The following is a 12496-nucleotide window of genomic DNA, read 5'->3' as shown; positions in this document are numbered from 1 at the left end:
TCATGGGATAAGTTCCCATAACCAATCTTATATCAGCCTACTCGGGTTCCTGCATGTCATCATAGATAGCCTAACATTGCTCAGCCTTTTCTGGGCTCTGTCTTAACCTCATGAGCCCCACAATTGCTCATGGTCTTCTGAGTCCTGTGGGTGAGCACTCCTCTCCCACTTTTGTTTTCTTCTGTGGTTCTAGTCCTTAATCTTCCACAAAAATATTCATGGTCCTCTGAGTCCTGTGGTTGAGCATGCCTGTCCCACCAGTGCTGAGTCTCTTGTGGGTGTTGTGGTTAAACACACATCTGACAACAGTGCTCACTGTCCACTGAAACCTAGGCAACTTGGTTCTCTTAGTGAAATCTCTGGGTGAGTCTCATTCTGGTTATTGTGAGTATATCATCTCTGGTGTATGCATACCAAAAACACTATGGAATCCAGGAGCAATGTGGATAATTTCCTTATGCCAACAAACTCAATAGGCATTAGCCGCTGCCATGAAGAAAGGTTCCTCACCAAAATCTGAAAACTGAAGACAATTTTATAGAAAGTTAATGCCCACACAACTGAAGACCTGATTCCACCACACATTGTCCACAATTTCCACAACATTGTTCAAGTGGATGAGTTCCTATGGGTGATGTAGCATGATCAGAATTTCTGACATCTTTCTGAAGAGTGGATGGAGAGTATATATTTAAGTATTTTCAAGATCTTGTCTGATATGTCACTACTTGTTCTCTTTTGAAAAGAGAAAAAACTCCAGGACTTTGGAGTCAGTCACAATGTACACCATGAAAAGACAGTGTGAATTGTGGCCAAGCACAATTTCCCATCATTATGGAAGATTTCTTCATCTTTGACATGATATGATTTTCACCATAACTGATTTCATTAAAACTTTGGCCAAAGGAATAATCTCCAAAACTTCCAAAAACTCAGAGCACTACAGGTTACAACCTCTCTTCCAAAAGACCTCAATATCCTCTGGATCCTGTAGTCAAGCAAGCCTCTTCTATCTTTGCTCTACCTTCTCTAGATTCTGCCAAAACTTCCACTGAAACACCATTACTCAGGGTCTCTAAGTCTTTTTGGTGTGAATCCCTCTCTTAACACTACTCAGTCTTCTCTGGGTATTGCCCTAAATCTCCCCTCATTCAACATTGCTCAGGGTACTCTAAGTCCTGTGGTGAGTGCCCATCACCCACTAGTTCTCTGATTCCACTGAGTCCTCTTGGCAATAGCTCCTCTCCTGACATAGCTCAGCCTTCTTTGTTTAAACTGCTATGTTCAACAAAATCATTTCTTTAACTGGAGTTCCCTAACCAGTCCCTGCTCATTACTCTCAGTGCCTTTTTTGAGCACATCTCACTTTTGAGTGCTCTGTCTTCTATTTGTTCTCTTCCAGGTTCCCCTGTGATATTCTTGCTCAGACTACACTGGGTCCTGTGGGTGAACACCACTCATCTGACTGTGCTCAGGTTTCTCTGGTTCCTGTCCTTAATCTCCCTTCACATACCATTGCTTATTGTCATCTGAGTCCTTTAGGGAGTGTTCCACAAACACAGATTCTCTGCTTTTCCTGAATATTGTTTTGGACTGCCCCTTATCCTTCAGTACCCTGTCTCTTCTGTGTCCTCTGGGTGACTGCCCCTCACAGAAGTGTTCAGTCTCCTTTGTGCCATGTGCTAAGTTCTTGCAGCCAATATTATCTCAACCTCCTCCAGATCCTGTGTTGATCATAGATTGCCTAACATTGTTCAGCCTTTTCTGGGTTCTGTCTTACCCTCACCTACTCCACCATTATTCATGGTCTTCTGAGTCATGTGTGTGAGTGTCTCTCTCTTATCACTGCTCATTCTTATCTGTGTCCTGTCCTTAATCTCCAGTACTGCAACATTTTTAAGGAAAATCTGAGCCCTGTGGTTGACTGCCACTCTCCTACCAGTGCTCATCTCCTTATGGGCATGTTGGTAGGCACACTTCTGTAACCAGTGATAAATCTCCACCTGGTTCTAGGGAAATTGGTTCTAGGGAAAGTGAAATCTCTGGGCAAGTCACTTTCAGGGTAAAGTGATTACACATTCTCTGTTTTTATCTGCATGTTCATACCAACACTCTGTGGAAACTTGGAGAGATGTGGAGGCTTCCAGTGTTCAACAAACTCAATAGGCCTTTTGTTCTGCCATGCAGACAGACTCCTCATTAATGCCTGAAAACAAGTGTTCAGTAACTTCTGGGTATTGGGTTTGGGCAGACATCTGCCATCTGTGGTCACTCTCCACTGAGCCCTAGGCAAACTTGTTCTCTGAGTAAATTCTCTGTGTTAGTCCCCATTCTAGCCAATGTCACTACTCCATCTCTGGCCTTATCTGTATTTCTGGGCCAACATTACTGTGGACACTTGAAGAGATGTGGACATTTCCTCCTCCAACATCAATAGTCCTTTAGTGATGCCTTGCAGACAGGCCTCTCGCCAATTCCTGAAAACCTGGATCAATTGTAATGTATGTCAATTTCCACAGCACTGAGCACCTCATTCCACAATTCAACATCCACAATTTTCATACCATTGCTAAAGTGACTCTTTTCTTATGGGTAATGATACATGGCCAGGATTGTTGACATCTTCCTGAACCATAGATGGAAAGCACATATTTAAGTTTTTAGAATCGTTTCTGGTATGCCATTGTCTGTACTCTTTTTTTCAAGAGAGGAATGTCTTAGAAACTCTGAGTCAGACACAAGGCATACCTTCAAAGGACAGTGTAAAATTTGACTAAGGACAACTTTCCATCATTTGTGAGGACTTCTTTAGAGCTCTGATATGGGACCATTCCTTCCATTTCTGAGGTCACTGAAAATTTGGCCCGAGTACACTCTCAAATAGGTTCCAGAACTCTGATGAAATATGTGAGAACCTCTCTCCCAAAGGAATTCATCTCTTCTGGACCCTATGTTAAAACACACCACATCTATTTTTGCTCTTTCTTCTCTAAGTTCTACCCTAAATCTCCTCTCAACCACCATTGATCAGGGTCTTCTTAGATCTCTGGGGAAGAGCACCTCTCCCAACAGTGCTCTGTCTTCTTTGTGTCCTATCCTAAAACATCCCTCATCCAAAATTGCTCAGGTTTTTTGAGTCCTGTGAGTGAATGCCCCTCACCCTCTAGTGCTTTGATTCCACTTGATCCTCTTGGTGATAGTCTTTCTCCTAACATGGTTCAGCATTCCAGGAGAGGGGCTATCACCATAGAACCTGGTGGAATATGAACAAGAGTGAGTGAGGGACACACCCCCAATATTCAGAGTACCACAAGCAATGATGGGTGAGGGGAGATTTAGGGGAAAACCCAGAGAAGACAGAGCCCTGTTGGGAGAGGTGAGCTCTCCTATAGGACACAGACCACCCTGAGCAATGATGGTGGAGGGGAGATTTAGGGCAAGACACAGAGAAGCCTGAGAAAAGTTAGATGAGGTAGGAGCCAGAGGAGATGAATTGTGTTGGAAGAGGGTTGCTCATCACGATGACTCACAACCTTTGACCCTTTCAGGAGAAAAGTTCTCAGTTACTTCAGGGGTGGTGGGACAGTGGTGATATTTCAAAGGTCTGAAGAATTCCTGCATAATGATAGAAAATTCTCCATGGCCACAATTCACACTGTCCTTTGAAGGAATGTATTGTGCCTTATCCAGAGGTCCTAGAAGGTATCCTCTTTTCAAAAGGGAGAAGACCGTGATGTATCAGAGATGATCCTGAATATACTTAAATATATGGTTTCCATCCACTGTTCTGAAAGATGTCAGATATTTTGGGCATGCTACATGACCCATAAGAACTTGGCCACTTGAGGAATGATGGAGGAAATGGTGGAGAATTCATGTTGGAAAGAGGTCCTTCATGCCATATAAATTGACATCCTTTGAAATTGTCCCAGATTTTCAGGCATTGTTGAGGAGTCTCTCTACATGGAAGCTCCAAAGGCCTATTGGGGTTGTTGAAAAAGAAGGTATCAATGTCTCTACAATTTTCCACAGTAATGTTGGGCTGAACATGCAGATAAGACCAGAGATATTGTACTGATATTATCAGAAAGGGGCTTACCAAGAGAGTTCAACAAGTGAAACATGTTGTCTGAGGCTCATTGGAGAGGGGGCACAGGTATTGAATATAGTGCACAAATAAACCCAGATGAAACTTAGCCCTGGTGGTAGAGGGGTGCTCACAAAGAAGGCTTAGAGGACCCTTTGCAATGGTGGGCAAGGGAACATTTAGGGCAGAACAGAGAGAGGACTGAGCACTGGTGGGAGAGGGGTGCTCTCACAGAGTACTCAGAGACACTGAACAATAAGGGATAAAAATTGTTTTAGAGCAGAACCCAGAGAAGACTGTGGCAAGGTAGATGAGGGACCTTTGACCACATGATTCTGAGGAGACAGAGCAATTTGGGCAAAGAATTTCTTTCCTACAGGTGTTTGAGTTTGGGAATCCTTTTTGAGAGTGTCCCCCAGGACAATGTCTTAGTAACCTGAGGGATGGTGGGAATTGTGTTATTAAAAGATCAAAATAAGTCCTCCATAATGATGGAAAATTGTCCTTGGTCACTTTCCACATTGTCCCTTGAAGTTGTGCATTGTGCCAGACGCGTATGTCCTATGAAGGTTTCTCTTGTCAAAAGAGAGTAGCCAGTGACATATCAGAGAAGACCCTGAAAATACTTAAATATATGCTTTACATTCTCTGTTCCTAAAGATGTCAGAAATCCTGGGAATGCTATAAGACCTCAGATACTGGAGGAAAGGTGTGGAAAAGATGGATGATGTGTGGTGGAATAAGATCTTCAGTGCCTCAGAAATTGACATCCATTAAAATTGTCTGACATTTTCAAGCATTGATGAGGAACCTGTCTGCACCATGGAAGTATTGAGTCATTTAGAAAAGGAAGTATTCACATCTTTTCAAGTTTCCACATTCGTGTTGGCCTTGACACACAGATAATTCCAGAGATGTTGTACTGACATTAGCAGGAAAGAGTCTGTCCTAGAGAGTTCACTAAGTGAAACAGGTTTCCTAGTGTTCATTGGAGAGTGAATGGTAGGTGAAGTGTGTCCACCCACAATACCCAGAGTGGAAAGAGCACTGGTGGGAGAAGGGGACTATCCCAGTGTACTAAGAAGACCTTGAATAATTGTGGTCAAGAGGAGTTTTAGGGAAGAATACAGAGAAGACTCAGGCAAGTTAGATGAGGTGCCCTTGAACACAGAATCCAGAGGAGACAGCTCTTTTGGTAGAGGGTTTCTCTCCTATAGGTGTCAGGGTTTTGTGATCCTTTTTGAGAGTGTCCTTCAGTCAATGTCTCAATATCCTAAGGGATGGTGGGAATGGTCCTATTTTTAAAATACAAATAAGTCCTCCATGATGATGGGAAATTGTCCGTGGTTACATTTCACACTGTTTCTTTAAGTTGAGTATTGTGACTAACCCAGATGTCCTAGGAAGTTTTCTCTGGTCAAATGAGAGCAGACAGTGAAATATTAGAAAAGCTCCTGAAAGCACTTTAAATATATGCTTTCCACCCACTTATCAGAGAGATGACAAGAATATTGTGCATGCTACATCACTCATGAGAACTCCACCACTTGAACAACGATGTGGGAAAGATGGACTATGAGTGGTGGAACGAGGTCCTCAGTACTGTGTAAATTGACACCCATTAAAACTGGCATTTTCAGGTATTAATGAAGACTTATGAGGAACCTATCTGCATGGCAGCACCAAAGACCTATTGAGTTGGTTGGAAAGAGAAAGTATCCTCATCTCTGTACCTTTCCACAGTTGTGTTGACCTGGACATGCAGGTAAGGACTGAGATGGTATAGTGACATTATCAAGAAAGGGGCTCACCCAGAGAGTTCACTAAGGGATTTAGGTTGCCCAGGACTCATTGGAGAGTGAGAACTGGTAGGTAAAGTGTGTCAAACCACAAAAGTCACTCACATGCCTCAGAAAACCCTGAGCAATGGTGTAAAAGGGAGATTAAGGATGGAAACCCACAAAGCCTGAGCACTGGTGGGGAATTATCCCAAGAAAACAGGAGACCCTGAGCAATGGTGTGCAAAAAGAGTTCGAAAATAGGATTCAAAGAAGACTAAGAACACCTAGGTGATGAGTGCACCACCACAGGCCACAGGAGACAGAACTGCTGGTCTGGGGAACTGTCTCACAGGACAGTTTATGACCTTAGTACTCACATAAATGTAGCTCTCACTCTTCTCCAGTTGTCCCCTCTTCTGATGTATTCTTGGTCCTGATTCGCAGTCTCATGGGATCTTCACTGCCTCCTCTGCTCCCTAGTGTCTTCTCCCCATGTTGCTCTGGGAACAATGTCCAGCATTGTGAGTTTTCCTGTGCAGCCTCTCTCCTTAACTCCGATACAGTTTGTGATGTCATAATAGCCTACAGAGTGAGAAAGACACAGATGTTTTTGCTACCAAGACCTTAGAATGTGGGACCCTCAGAACTCACTGTGTCCTGCAGTGTAGCATTGCCTTGGACCTAATAACATCTGTCTCCACTAGCTGCAGTCAGAGGTCTGAAGAATCTGGCTCCTGTTATGTTTCTGATTCTGTTGTTCTTGAGTTTAGGAATTTTTGATTTGGGGCTTCTGTCCCAGGGGGAGCTGAGCACTGTTCAGGACTGGGGTCACAATGTGATTGTGAAGACTGGGTAACAGAGCCTCAGTTTCCTATCCAGTGCATGCTGGAGCCAGGGTCCTCTTTGTCCCACATTTCCTTAGGAACCACAGGCCTGGTTTCTAATTCTTGTTTTCTCATGCTCAGCTCTATGGAAGCCTGGGTATTCCCTTTTCACCTTCTCCTCTCCAGACCTTTCCTGGCAGGAGCACACCAATTGGTGCCAGGCCCTGCTGGAACCCCACCCAGACATGATGTACCAGGTCTTTGAACACTGACAACAGGAGTCACACAGGCTTCTGTGAGAACCTGTATGAGGGGTGGGAAGAAAGTCCACCACAGTACCTGAATATGTTCTTGCATATCAGGCTTCTCATCCAGGGTCACCAGTGAACAGGCAAATCCTGTCCCTCCATGACAGACCCACCAAGGTTCACCAGTGCTACAGAGTGGGGCATGTTGTTATCATCAACCTGTTTCCTACACAGATGACAACACAGGCTGGAGTTTTAGAAGAGACTGAGATAAAGCACCCCTAGGAAGTAATGGGACCTTGTGTGACTACAGGTGAGCAGCCCTGTAGGGGTGCCTGGTACAGAGTGTCACAGGTGTTCTTTCCTCCTCACTCCTTCCTTCTCCTCCCCTCAGGGATCATGAGACTTACCAAGAACTTCAGGGAGACTGGCGATAATTATGTGGGCAGTATTGCCCAATGCCAAGTCCTCAGGCACAAAATTTATAATTTCTGCATGTCCCAGGGGAAAACTTGGCCTGGATCCTGCTTGAAGACCTTCTCCCCTTCTGCTCCTCCCCTTTGTCAGGTTGGGACCATGGGTGCTCTTTTCCTGAGCAAACCCTAGCCCTCTTTGTGTTTTATATTGAGGCAGACTCTCTGTAATTTGCTCAGGGTGGCTTCAAATTTGATCCCTCTTTGTCAGTCTCCTGAGTGGCTGGCATTATAAGTGGGGCACTCTGCCAGACTCAGCTCCCTTCTTGTTTAATAGGAGACATTTCTTCATAAGAGAATGGTGTCAGAGAAGACATAAGAGTAATACCCAACCAGGAAGCACAGTGGGTCTAAGGTCACACACACTCATGCTCAATTGTGTCCTGAGGTTGAAGTTGGCTTTCCCCAATTTTGATAAGGGCTAAGCACAGAACCCTGAGAACTGACCACCTACTACCATGGCTCCAGGGTTTCACATGGCTGCCACCCCACCTTCCACTCCCCACCACAGGGATCTCTAGGCACAGGTGACCTGGTCAGCCTGGTCACACAAAACTCCCCACAGTGGTCTTGGGACACAGAAAGGAATGAGACTAGTGTGTGCAGCTAGAGTCCCCTGATGTGGTCTCTCTCAATTTGTCCCACTAGTGGGCCCCCTCTGCAGTTGGAGAACAACACTGGCAGATCATAAATGCTTATCTCTCTGGGTTCTGCACCACTATGTGTCTCTCTCTCCTAATGTGCCCCAAGAATTAGGCTAGTAGGATCAGATGTCCCAACTGGAGACACTAAGCAGGGCTACAGACCCACTCCCCGGGACTCTGCCCAGTTCTGCCAGACTGAGGGATTTTCTGTTGTCCTTGGACCCCTGACAAAGCTGTTTCCTCCCACAGTCACTTACAGTAGCCTACCCCAGAACCATCATGGGAACTTTCATATCAGGTTCACTTCAGGGATAGTTGTGGGGTGACCCCTCATCAAAGTCAGATGCTGGTATATAGTGGTCACACCTGTGGCCTGGTTGCTTCCCTCCCATAGACAGGTCCAGGGTGGTCTACTTCCTGGAGTCTGGAATTTAAAATCAGAGGCTCCTCTGACACACAAGAACCCTGCAACATCTAGCAGAGAGAGAGAAGGCTTCCTACGTAATTCCTCTGAACAAATCTCCCACCAAAACTCTGCAGCACTCTGCCTTGACTTTCTGAATAATTCTCTGTCTCTCCTAACAGGTCCTGAAATTTCTTTCTGTAGCATGTCAATAAACTACAGGGCTAGGTTGAAGTTCCCTCTCCCTCCTGGGAACCTCCTGGAACCCCATCCAGTTATAAGGTGAGGATTCCTTTTCAAAAGCACAGAGACTGCTCCTGGGGCTGCCTAGAGTGTGGTGTCTCTTTTGTTCTAGCAACCTACAAATCTGCTTTTCTTCCTGAGACTTGTACCAGGCTAGGAAGGAATGTACTTAGCAGCACACTCACTGCCCCAACTCTAGTAGAGCTGGGACCTTGGTTTTCTCACCAGACAAACCCCTGCCAGGAAACAGATGCCCAGATCCCACCTGAGCTCACTGTCCATAACTTCAGAGCTACTTTAGTCAGAATGTCCATGGCTACCTCCATTTTTCCTTTTCTGCTTATGGGTTTGGTGGGTTTGACTGGTACATTTATTTTTTGGTTTTGCCCACTTAAATGATATATCTATTTTGTCTGAAGAGAGCCTTTTGTCTCTCATGACTTGTGTACCCTCATTGTAAGCTCTGGTTATTGAAGTTAGTTATAAGACTGTTTCCTATTCCACAAGTTAACTCAACTCCACCTTTGAATGGGAATCTGCTTTCCTAAATGAGCTGCCTCTCTAGAAATAGAGAATGAAGGAAAGAAAATTCACATCAGACTGGGTACTGAAGCCCTTTATGAAGGCTTGCAGGCAGGATTCTAAGTTGATACTTGTGACTCAATGATCTCAGCTTCTTAAAGCCAGTCACAGCATAATTGGGATCTAACTGTCCCTTCACAGAATTGGTGCATATGTTACTATGTTGTCATGCCTAATAGCTCAGATTATAACATAGGAGGATCTCTAAAAGTTGGGTTAATTTAGAATTGTTAGAGAAAATGAGGTTGCCCTCAAAATGTTAACACATATTTGTTTTGTTGTTTTTGTTGGTTTGGGGTGGGCTGCCTATGAGTCAGAAATCTGAATGAGTCAACACCCTGAGCAGTCACTGCAGTCATGTGGAAGGTGTGGCTTTTCTCTTGTCCCAGCTGGATTCCAGGCATGGTGATTGAGCCAGGTGTCCAGTGGGACTGACAGGTACAAGGGTCCTCATCATGGCACTGTGTCTGTAGTTTAATGGGGTCATTCCTCCATGACACCCAATGGTGGAAAGAGGCTACCATCTGACTGTGGTTGTCTCTGAGAAGCCTACCTAAATCTACCTGCCTGGGTCTGTGCCCAGCAGTCCTGGGACTGCACTTCTACCCCTTATCTGGTATCCAGAAATCTAAAATCTTTCCCAAACCTCCCACATTGTTGGATCCATCTACCCAATGGACACATGGTGTGCTCCAGAACACATATCTGGAGGATCTCAGGCCATCTTCCATCCAGTCACCTAATCAGGAATATAGGCAGATTTTAATTGAAATAAACTCCATTCTTTCTAGATTCCAATGACTGTTATACATGGAACTGTGCACCACCAGGTAGCAGAGCTGCCTACTGTACACCTAGTCCCATTCTGTAGGAGGTGACCTGGCTTTCTTCTGGACTGAGCATTGCATCACACTTGGCTGCAAGGCTTCCCAGCCTATAGATATTGGGGCAGCATGGGTGTACTGTGTGCAAACTGTTGTGGTGACCCTGTGCAGATAGTGTGTGCAAAAGTGGAGTGCATATATGCTGGGCAGTGAATTTGGAGTGTTTGTACACATGGAGAGTGCATTTGGTGTGAATGTGAATAAATAGTGTGTGAAAAATGAGTGTCCATGTGGAGTGTGCACGAGAAGTGTGTGTGTGGGGAGAGTGCCTGAGGGGTTGTGTATCCCTATGGAATGTGCATGCAGAGTGAGTGTCTGTGGAGAATGCATGTGGAGTGAGTGTTCATCTGGAGTATTTATGATGAATGAGTGTGAATGTGTAATGTGTATGAGAGTGTACACATGGATTGTGTGCTAGGAGTGTGTGTCTGCATGCAGTTTTCATGAGGAGTGATTGTGCATATGGAATGTGCATGAGGAGTGAGTGCATGTGGAGTGTGCATATGGAGTGAATGCCTATGTGGAATATGAATGAGGACTGAGTGTTCATGTGGAGTATGCATGAAGAGTGAGTATCCATGTGGACGGTGCATAAGGTGTGAGTGTGAATGTGGAAAGTGCATGTGAGGTGTAAATGAGAATTGAGTGTACATATAGAGCATTGATGAGTGAGTGTACATGTGAGGCATGCATGAGAAACTATGTGAGGATTGAGTGCCATGTGGACAGTGCATGAGGAGTGAATGTCTATGTGGAGGGGCGAGTGTGTACGTGCAGTGTGCAAGAGGATAGTGTGTGGGGGAGTGTATAAGGAGTGTGCATGTTCAGTGTGCTTGAACAGTGAGTGTGTGTGTGAGGGTGTCCATGATCAATGATGAAGCATGTTGATGTCCATGTTGATGAGAAGAGTCCTGGGGGCCTGCAGCCTGGTGGTGCAGGGTGCATCCTTGGACACCCTGCACTCTGGGTTGTCCCAGAACTGCTCTTTTGTGCTTTGGAGTCTCTGATCATCTTCCACACTCAGTCCCTTACTGCCTCCCATCTGACCGTGGAGGCCAGACTTGCACGTGCAGGAAAGCCAGAGTTCCAGACAGTGTTGACCAAATGTCCAGGATGGGTGGGGTCATGGAGGGGAGGCTGTTAGCTCCTGGACATTTTCTGAGGTGCCACATCAGGTAAGGGGGTGGGGAGCACTGACCCCAGTCCCATCAAGTCAGAAACCCTGACAGCACCCTCCCTACTTTTCAATGAAATCCCCTTGGGCCAAGTGGCAGGGAGTGGCTTCCTAGGAAAAGGTGAGGCAATCTCTGTATGAAGTGGAAAGAGGTTTCTGGAAAAAAATTAACTGGGTCATCCCAGGTCAGCAGAGAGCCTGGGCATCACTCAAACCCTCTAGGTTGCCCATTTCTTACTTTCTCTTCTCTTCCACAGTGAATAACAGCCCCAGAATCTCAGGGTCTCCAGGGGGATGCAGGTGGGGCCTGGTGAGGAGCCTCCAGACATGGGAGAATTTCCATGACAGGGCTTCAGGCTCAGCTGAAGGAGAGCACAGGGAAAGAAAAAGCAGGTCTGGCATATGGAGACAAGGTGAATGAGAACCAGGCGGGTGTGGAGGGCCCTGAAATATTCTGGGAAGTGTGAACCTGTTGCAGAGTATCCATGTAGGAGGAATGGTCTGAAAGAGTCAAGAATTTAGAGACCTGGGACATAGGGTCCAGGCAGGAGGAGGCTCTGAAAGAGTCTGGGAGATGGAGAGTGGGGCACAGGGTACAGGAATAAGGAGGGGTCTTAAGGAATCTGGGAGGTGAGGACCAGGAGCACAGGGTCAAGGCAGGAGGAGGGTTCTGAATGAGGACAAAAGTTGGGGATCTGGGGCATGGTTTCCAGAATGGAGGAAGACCTGTATGATTCTGGGAGGTGGGGTCCTGGGGCAGAGTGTCCATGTAGGAGAAGCCTTCAGGAGTCTGGGAGGTGGGGCCCTGGGGCACAGTGTCCAGGAAGGTGTGTAGGATTCTGAAGGTGTCTAGGCAATAGGAAGGCACCTAGCCCCATTCCAAACCCTACTCAAACCTGGAAGCAAACATCTCTTCTGGGAAATAGTTAAACCAAAATCTCCTGCAAGCCCAAAAATACCTTCCACAAAAGAAGGGAAAGAAGACAGTTTTAGTTGTGAATAAGCATTAAACCAGTACAACTGAACATCGCAGCCATCTGTTTGGAGACTGCCTTGGAATCTTGCTCCCTGTCCTGTGCCCAGCATCCCCCCCCAGCACACAAACACACTGTTGAGATTACTGCATCAAGACCCACAGCAGGAGGCCTCCAAG

This window comes from Sciurus vulgaris (genome assembly GCF_902686455.1).
Source record: "Sciurus vulgaris genome assembly, contig: HiC_scaffold_632_arrow_ctg1, whole genome shotgun sequence".
In the NCBI taxonomy this organism is placed as follows: Eukaryota; Metazoa; Chordata; class Mammalia; order Rodentia; family Sciuridae; genus Sciurus; species Sciurus vulgaris.
The sequence above is the reverse complement of the archived record's forward strand: the minus strand, read 5'-3'. Positions refer to the sequence as shown.